General features: G+C 36.9%; 1 non-coding gene across 1 annotated transcript; it reads right to left on the bottom strand.

Moving 5' to 3' along the window:
* Positions 1-9,512: 9,512 nt before the first annotated feature.
* LOC112763497 (small nucleolar RNA R71) lies at positions 9,513-9,616 on the bottom strand. The gene has a single exon (XR_003182886.1). It is a non-coding gene; the product is annotated as a small nucleolar RNA R71 (small nucleolar RNA).
* Between the last annotated feature and the right edge of the window lie 236 nt (positions 9,617-9,852).

Genomic DNA, 9,852 nt, shown 5'->3' on the forward strand with positions numbered 1-9,852 from the left:
ACATCCCTAAAAGTAGCTTAAACTTACTAAAAACTACCTAAAAACAATGCCAAAAAGCGTATAAATTATCCGCTCATCATGGGCTTATCCTCTTTAATGGGGATATCTCCTTCTATGATAACTCCAGCTGAGTAACACAGATGGCAAATAAGGTAAGGAAAAGCTAGCCGTGCCATATTGGAGGACTTGTCGGCTATTTTGTAGATTTCATTGGAGATGACCTCATGAACTTCTACTTCCTCTCCAATCATGATGCTGTGAATCATGATGGCCCAATCCACAGTAACTTCAGATCGGTTGCTAGTAGGAATGATGGAGCGTTGTATGAACTCCAACCATCCTCTAGCCACAGGCTTGAGATCCAGTCTTCTTAGTTGGACTGGCTTGCCTTTGGAGTCTCTTCTCCATTGAGCTCCTTCCACACATATGTCCATTAGGACTTGGTCCAACCTTTGATTAAAGTTGACCCTTCTAGTGTAGGGGCGTTCATCTCCTTGCATCATGGGCAAGTGAAACGCCAACCTCACATTTTCCGGACTAAAATCTAAGTATTTCCCCCGAACCATTGTGAGATAGTTCTTTGGATTCGGGTTCATTCTTTGATCATGGTTCCTAGTGATCCATGCATTGGCATAGAACTCTTGAACCATTAAGATTCCGATTTGTTGCATGGGGTTGGTTAGAACTTCCCAACCTCTTCTTCGGATTTCATGTCGGATCTCTGGATACTCATTCTTTTTGAGCTTGAAAGGGACCTCAGGGATCACCTTCTTCTTTGCCACAACATCATAGAAGTGGTCTTGATGGCTCTTGGAGATGAATCTTTCCATCTCCCATGACTCGGAGGTGGAAGCTTTTGTCTTCCCTTTTCCTTTTCTAGAGGATACTCCGGCCTTAGGTGCCATTGATGGTAATGGGAAAACAAAAAGCTAATGCTTTTACCACACCAAACTTAAAATATTGCTCGTCCTCGAGCAAGAGAGGAAAGAAGAGAAGAAGAAGAAGAAGAAAATATGGTAGAGAGGGAGAGATGTAGGTTCGGCTATTTTGGGTGGGAATGGGTGGGAAATTGATTTTGAATTTTTGAAGGTAGGTGAGGTTTATGGGGAAGAGTGGATGGATGTGAGTGGTGAAGGTGTTGATTGGGAAGAGGATTTGAGGTGATTGGTGAAAGTTGTTGGGAAGTGTGACATGGGGAATAGGAGAGTGTGATTAGGATTAGGAGGTAAGGTGGGGATATATTAGGTGGGGATCCTGTGGGGTCCACAGATCCTGAGGTGATCCTGTGGGGTCCACAGATCCTGAGGTGTCAAGGAATTCCATCCCTACACCAAATAGGCATGTAAAATGCCTTTGCACACCATTCTGGCGTTTAAACGCCCATTGGTGCACGTTCTGGGCGTTCAACGCCCATGTAAAGCATGTTTCTGGCGTTGAACGCCAGTTTCATACTTGTTGCCGGCGTTCAGCGCCAATTTTTCTTCTCTGGGCACATTTCTGGCGTTCAGCGCCAGAATGTTGCTTGTTTCTGGCGTTCAGCGCCAGAATGATGCTCTGTTCTGGCGTTGAACGCCGGCCAGATGCATCTTACTGGCGTTGAACGCCAGCCTGTGCGTCCTCCAGTGTGTGAATTTTTTTCTGCTGTTTTTTATTCTGTTTTTAATTTTTATGATTTTTTCGTGACTCCTCATGATCATGTACCTAATAAAACACAAAATTACAATAAAATAAAAATTAGATAAATAAAATTGGGTTGCCTCCCAACAAACGCTTCTTTAATGTCAATAGCTTGACAGTGGCTCTCATGGAGCCACAAGGTGATCAGGTCAATGTTGTATAGTCCCAACACCAAACTTAGAGTTTGGGTATGAGGTCTTAACACCAAACTTAGAGTTTGGTTGTGGCCTCACAACACCAAACTTAGAGTTTGACTGTGTGGGCTCTTCTTGACTCTGAACTGAGAGAAGCTCTTCATGCTTACTCTCTTTTGTCACAGAGGGATGGCCATGTGCCTTAAACACAAGGTAGTCCCCATTCAATTGAAGGACTAATTCACCTCTGTTGACATCTATCACAGCTCCTGCTGTGGCTAGGAAAGGTCTTCAAGGATGATGCAATCATCCTCTTCCTTCCTAGTATCTAAGATTATGAAATCAGCAGGGATGTAAAGGCCCTCAACCTTTACTAACACGTCCTCTACTATTCCATAAGCCTGTCTCAATGACTTGTCTGCCAATTGTAATGAGAACAAGGCAGGTTGTACCTCAATGATCCCCAGCTTCTCCATTACAGAGAGTGGCATAAGATTTATCCCTAACCCCAGATCACATAGAGCTTTTTCAAAGCTCATGGTGCCTATGGTGCAAGGTATTAAGAACTTGCCAGGATCCTATTTCTTTTGAAGTAGAATTTTCTGAATCCAAGTATCTAGTTCACTAATGAGCAAGGGAGGTTCACTTTCCCAAGTCTCATTACCAAACAACTTGGCATTCAGCTTCATGATAGCTCCTAAGTATTGAGCAACTTGCTCTCCAGTTACATCTTCATCCTCTTCAGAGGAAGAATAGTCTTCAGAGCTCATGAATGGCAGAAGGAGATTTAATGGAATCTCTATGGTCTTTATATGAGCCTCAGATTCCTCTGGATCCTTAATAGGAAACTCCTTCTTGCTTGAGGGACGTCCCAGGAGGTCTTCCTCACTAGGATTTTCGTCCTCCTCCTCCCTTGTGCATTCGGCCACATTGATCACATCAATGGCCTTGCACTCTCCTTTTGGATTCTCTTCTATATTGCTTGGGAGAATACTGGGAGGGGTTTCAATGACTTTCTTACTCAGCTGGCCCACTTGTGCCTCCAGATTTCTAATGGAGGATCTTGTTTCATTCATGAAACTAAAAGTGGCTTTTGACAGATCAGAGACTATATTGGCTAAATTAGAAGTGTTTTGTTCAGAATTCTCTGTCTGTTGCTGAGAAGAGGATGGATATGGCTTGCTATTGTTCAGCCTGCTGCGTCCACCATTGTTAAAGCCTTGTTGAGGCTTTTGTTGATCCTTCCATGAGAAATTTGGATGATTTCTCCATGATGAGTTATAGGTGTTTCCATAAGGTTCACCCATGTAATTAACCTCTGCCATGGCAGGGTTCTCATGGAGCTTCTTCAGAAGCTGCCTCTCTAGTACTGTTGGATGCATGTTGCCATCCATTCAGATTTTGGGAGATCATGTTGACCTGTTGAGTCAACACTTTGTTCTGAGCCAATATGGCATTCAGAGCATCTATTTCAAGAACTCCTTTCTTCTGAGGTATCCCATTATTCACGGAATTCCTCTCAGAGGTGTACATAAATTGGTTGTTTGCAACCATGTCAATGAGTTCTTGAGCCTCTTCAGGCGTTTTCTTCAGGTGAATAGATCCACCTGCAGAATGGTCCAGTGACATTTTCGAAAATTCAGAGAGACCATAATAGAATATATCTAATATGGTCCATTCTGAAAACATGTCAGATGGACATCTTTTGGTCAGCTGCTTGTATCTTTCCCAAGCTTCATAGAGGGATTCACCATCTTTTTGTTTGAAGGTTTGAACATCCACTCTCAGCTTGCTCAGCTTTTAAGGAGGAAAGAATTTATCCAAAAAGGCAGTGACCAGCTTATCCCAGGAGTCCAGGCTATCCTTAGGTTGTGAATCCAACCATATTCTAGCTCTGTCTCTTACAGCAAAAGGGAAAAGCATGAGTCTGTAGACTTCAGGATCAACTCCATTCGTCTTTACAGTCTCACAGATCTGCAAGAACTCAGTTAAAAACTGATAAGGATCTTCAGATGGAAGTCTATAAAACTTGCAGGTTTGTTGCATTAAGGCAACTAGCTGAGGTTTCAGCTCAAAGTTATTGGCTCCAATGGCAGGAATGGAGATGCTTCTTCCATCAAACTTGGACGTTGGCTTTGTGAAGTCACCAAGCATTCTCCTTGCATTATTATTATTTTCGGCTGCCATCTCCTTCTCTTGTTCGAAAAATTCTGAAAGGTTACCTTTAGAATAATTTAATTTAGCTTCTCTTAATTTCCTCTTCAGAGTCCTTTCAGGTTCTGGATCAATTTCAACAAGAGTGCCTTTTTCCCTATTCCTGCTCATATGAAAGAGAAGAAAACAAGAAAAGGAAGAGGAATCCTCTATGTCACAGTATAGAGATTCCTTTATGTTAGTAGAAGAAGAAGGGGGTAGAAGAATGAAGAAGGATGGATTCGGATTTTTGGATGAAGAGAGGTGAAGAGAAGTGTTAGTAATTAAATAATTAAATAGAATAAGAGAAGAGAGGGAGAATTTTCGAAAACAATTTTGAAAAAGGGGTTAGTAATTTTCGAAAATTAGAGATAAAATGTAATTAAAATTAAAACATGAAACAATTAGTTAATTAAAAAGAATTTTTGAAAAAAAGGGTGAGATATTTTCGAAAATTAGAGAGGGAAAAGTAGTTAGGTGGTTTTGAAAAAGATAAGAAACAAACAAAAAGTTAGTTGATTGAAAAACATTTGAAATCAAATTTTAAAAAGATAAGAAGATAAGAAGTTAGATAAGATATTTTGAAATCAAATTTTGAAAAAGATAAAATTTTGAAAAAGATAAGATAAAAGATAAAAATGTTTTTAAGAAAAAGATATTTTTGAAAAAAAAGATTTAATTTTTTAAAAATTACTTAACTAACAAGAAACTACAAGACAAGATTCTAGAACTTAAAGATTGAACCTTTCTTAACAAGAAAGTAACAAACTTTAAATTTTTGAACCAATCACATTAATTGTTAGCTAATTTTCAAAAATTAGATGTAAAGATAGGAAAAAGATTTTGAAAATATTTTGAAAAAGATTTTTGGAATTTTCGAAAAATAGAAAAAAAAATGAAAAAGATATAATTTTTGAAAAAGATTTTGAAAAGATAAGATTTTTAAAATTGAAATTTTGACTTGACTTGTGAGAAACAACTAATTTTTAAAAATTTTTGACCAAGTCAACCCAAAATTTCGAAAATTTGGAGGGAAAAAAGGAAAAGATATTTTTTGATTTTTGAATTTTTAATTATGAGAGAGAAAAAACAACAAAAATACTCAATGCATGAAATTTTTAGATCAAAACAATGAATGCATGCAAGAATGCTATGAATGTCAAGATGAACACCAAGAACACTTTGAAGATCATGATGAACATCAAGAACATAATTTTGAAAAATTTTTAATGCAAAGAAAACATGCAAGACACCAAACTTAGAAATCTTTAATGCATGGAAAATATGAATGCCAAGATGCACATGAAAAACAACAAACAACACAAAACAAGAAAACATCAAGATCAAACAAGAAGACTTGTCAAGAACAACTTGAAGATCATGAAGAACACTATGAATGCATGGGATTTTCGAAAAATGCAAGAAAAAAAATTTTTTTTAAAGCATACAATTGACACCAAACTTAAAAATTAACTCAAGACTCAAACAAGAAACACAAAATATTTTTAATTTTTATGATTTTATGATTTTTTTGGATTTTTATTATTATATTTTTTTTTCGAAAATATTTTTGGAAAAATGAAAAAGAAAAGAAAAATTTTGAAAAAGTTTTTGAAAAGAAAATTACCTAATCTGAGCAATGATGAGCGGATAATTTATACGCTTTTTGGCATTGTTTTTATATAGTTTTTAGTAAGTTTAAGCTACTTTTAGGGATGTTTTCATTAGTTTTTATGTTAAATTCACATTTCTGGACTTTACTATGAGTTTGTGTGTTTTTCTGTGATTTCAGGTAAATTCTGACTGAAATTGAGGGATTTGAGCAAAACTCTGAAGAAGGCTGACAAAAGGACTGCTGATGCTGTTGGAATCTGACCTCCCTGCACTCGAAATAGATTTTCTGGAGCTACAGAACTCCGATTGGCGCGCTCTCAACGGCTTTGGAAAGTAGACATCCAGGGATTTCCAGCAATATATAATAGTCCATACTTTAATCGAAGAATGACGACGTAACTTGGCGTTGAACGCCAAGTACACGCTGCTGTCTGGAGTTAAACGCCAGAAAAACGTCATGATCCGGAGTTGAATGCCCAAAACACGTCATAACTCGGAGTTCAACTCCAGGAAATGCCTCAGCTCGTGGATTAATCAAGCTCAGCCCAAGCATACACCAAGTGGGCCCCGGAAGTGAATTTATGCATCAATTACTTACTCATGTAAACCCTAGTAGCTAATCTAGTATAAATAGAACATTTATCTAATGTATTAGATATCTTTTGACCACTTTAAGTCTTTAATCATTCGGTCACTTGATCATGGAGAGGGCTGGCCATTCGGCCATGCCTGAACCTCTTTTACTTATGTATTTTCAACGGTGGAGTTTCTGCACACCATAGATTAAGGGTGTGGAGCTCTGCTGTACCTCAAGTATTAATGCAATTCTATTTTCTTTTATTCAAATCTCTCTTATTCTTATTCCAAGATATTCATTCGTACCCAAGAACATGACGAATGTGATGATAAGTAACCCTCATTATCATTCTCACTCATGAACGCGCGTGATTGACAACCACTTCCGTTCTACATGCAACAGAGCTTGAATGCGTATCTCTTAGATTCCCCAACAGAATCTTCGTGGTATAAGCTAGATAGATGGCGGCATTTATGAGGATCCGGAAAGTCTCACCTTGTCTGTGGTATTCCGAGTAGGATCCTGGGAATCCGGAAAGTCTAACCTTGTCTGTGGTATTCCGAGTAGGATTCCGGTAATGAATGACTGTGACGTGCTTCAAACTTGCAACCTGCTGGGCGTTAGTGACAGACGCAAAAGAATCAAGGGATTCTATTCCAGTAGGAGCGGGAACCAACCGGTGATTAGCCGTACTGTGACAGAGTGCGTGAGCATTAGTTTTCACTGCGAGGATGGGATGTAGCCATCAACCATGGGTGATGCCTCCAGACGATTAGCCGTGCGACTGACAACCGCATAGGATCATTTTCCCGAGAGGATTGAAAGTAGCCACAGCTGATGGTGAACCCCTATACAAAGCTTGCCATGGAAAGGAGTAAGAAGGATTGAGTAGAAGCAGTAGGAGAGCAGGCGTCCTTGAGCCATGCAGCATCTCCATTCGCTTATCTGAAATTCTCACCAATGAATCTGCATAAGTCTTCTATCCTTTTATTTAATCTATTCTTTTATCTTTATTTTCGAAACCCATAAACCATTTTAATCTGCCTGACTGAGATTTGCAAGGTGACCATAGCTTGCTTCATGCCAACAATCTCTGTGGGATCGACCCTTACTCACGTAAGGTTTATTACTTGGACGACCCAGTACACTTGCTGGTTAGTTGAACGGAGTTGTGAATTCAACCAGTGCCATAATAATGATTTCATACAAAGACAAACAACTTGAAAGATAGTGATCACAATTTCGTCCACCAAGTTTTTGGCGCCGTTGCCGGGGATTGTTCGAGTATGGACAACTGACGGTTCATCTTGTTGCTCAGATTAGGTAATTTTCTTTTCAAAAACTTTTTCAAAATTTTTCTTTTCTTTTTCGTTTTCTTCACAAATATTTTCGAAAAAAAAAATTAAAATAAAAATACAAAAAAATTAGAAAATCATAAAAATCAAAAATATTTTGTGTTTCTTGTTTGAGTCTTGTGTTAATTTTTAAGTTTGGTGTCAATTGCATGCTTTTAAAATTTTTTCTTGCATTTTTCGAAAATCTCATGCATTCATAGTGTTCTTCATGATCTTCAAGTTGTTCTTGACAAGTCTTCTTGTTTGATCTTGATGATTTCTTGTTTTGTGTTGTTTGTTGTTTTTCATGTGCATTTGTGCATTCATATTTTCCATGCATTAAAGATTTCTAAGTTTGGTGTCTTGCATGTTTTATTTGCATTAAAAAAATTTTCAAAATTATGTTCTTGATGTTCATCATGATCTTCAAAGTGTTCTTGGTGTTCATCTTGACATTCATAGCATTCTTGCATGCATTCATTGTTTTGATCTAAAAATTTCATGCATTGAGTATTTTTGTTGTTTTTCTTTCTCATAATTAAAATATTCAAAAATCAAAAAAATATCTTTTCCTTATTTTCCTCCAAATTTTCGAAATTTTGGGTTGACTTGGTCAAAAAAATTTTAAAATTAGTTATTTCTTACAAGTCAAGTCAAAATTTCAATTTTAAAAATCTTATCTTTTCAAAATCTTTTTTCAAAAATCATATCTTTTTCTTTTTTTATATAATTTTCGAAAATTTCAAAAATTATTTTTCAAAATATCTTCAAAATCTTTTTCTTATCTTTTTATCTAATTTTCGAAAATTAGCTAACAATTAATGTGATTGGTTCAAAAATTTGAAGTTTGTTACTTTCTTGCTAAGAAAGGTTCAATCTTTAAGTTCTAGAATCCTATCTTGTAGTTTCTTGTTAGTTAAGTCAATTTTAAAATTAAATCTTTCTATCTTTTATCTTATCTTTTTCAAAATTTTATCTTTTTCAAAATTTGATTTCAAAATATCTTATCTAACTTCTTATCTTCTTATCTTTTTCAAAATTTGATTTCAAATCTTTTCCAATCAACTAACTAACTTTTTGTTTGTTTCTTATCTTTTTCAAAACTACCTAACTACCTTTCCCCCTCTAATTTTCGAAAATTCTCCCTCTCTTTTTCAAAAATTCTTTTTGTTTTAAAATTTTAAATTTTAATTATATTTTGTCTTTAATTTTCGAAAATCACTAACCTATTTTCAAAAATTATTTTCGAAAATCCTCTCCCTCTCCTCTCTTCTTCTATTTAATTAATTAATTACTAACACTTCTCTTCACCTCTCTTCATCCAAAATTCCGAATCCATCCCTTTTCTTTCTTATACCCCTATCTTCTTCTACTAACATAAGGGAATCTCTATACTGTGACATAGAGGATTCCTCTTCCTTTTCTTGTTTTCTTCTCTTTCATATGAGCAGGAACAGGGAAAAGGGCACTCTTGTTGAAGTGGATCCAGAACCTGAAAGGACTCTGAAGAGAAAATTAAGAGAAGCTAAATTACAACAATCCAGAAATAACCTTTCAGAAATTTTCGAACAAGAGAAGGACATGGCAGCCGAAAATAATAATAATAATAATGCAAGGAGAATGCTTGGTGACTTCACAAAGCCAACGTCCAAGTTTGATGGAAGACGCATCTCCATTCCTGCCATTGGAGCCAATAACTTTGAGCTTAAGCCTCAATTAGTTGCTTTGATGCAACAAAACTGCAAGTTTTATGGACTTCCATCTGAAGATCCTTATCAGTTTTTAACTGAGTTCTTGCAGATCTGTGAGACTGTAAAGACGAATGGAGTTGATCCTGAAGTCTACAGACTCATGCTTTTCCCCTTTGCTGTAAGAGACAGAGCTAGAATATGGTTGGATTCACAACCTTAGGATAGCCTGGACTCCTGGGACAAGCTGGTCACTGCCTTCTTGGATAAATTCTTTCCTCCTCAAAAGCTGAGCAAGCTGAGAGTGGATGTTCAAACCTTCAAACAAAAAGATGGTGAATCCCTCTATGAAGCTTGGGAAAGATATAAGCAGTTGACCAAAAGATGTCCATCTGACATGTTTTCAGAATGGACCATGTTAGATATATTCTATTATGGTCTCTCTGAATTTTCGAAAATGTCCCTGGACCATTCTGCAGGTGGATCTATTCACCTGAAAAAAACGCCTGAAGAGGCTCAAGAACTCATTGACATGGTTGCAAACAACCAGTTCATGTATACCTCTGAGAGGAATTCCGTGAATAATGGGATACCTCAGAAGAAAGGAGTTCTTGAAATTGATGCTCTGAATGCCA

Source organism: Arachis hypogaea, chromosome 2 (assembly GCF_003086295.3).
Source record: "Arachis hypogaea cultivar Tifrunner chromosome 2, arahy.Tifrunner.gnm2.J5K5, whole genome shotgun sequence".
In the NCBI taxonomy this organism is placed as follows: domain Eukaryota; kingdom Viridiplantae; phylum Streptophyta; class Magnoliopsida; order Fabales; family Fabaceae; genus Arachis; species Arachis hypogaea.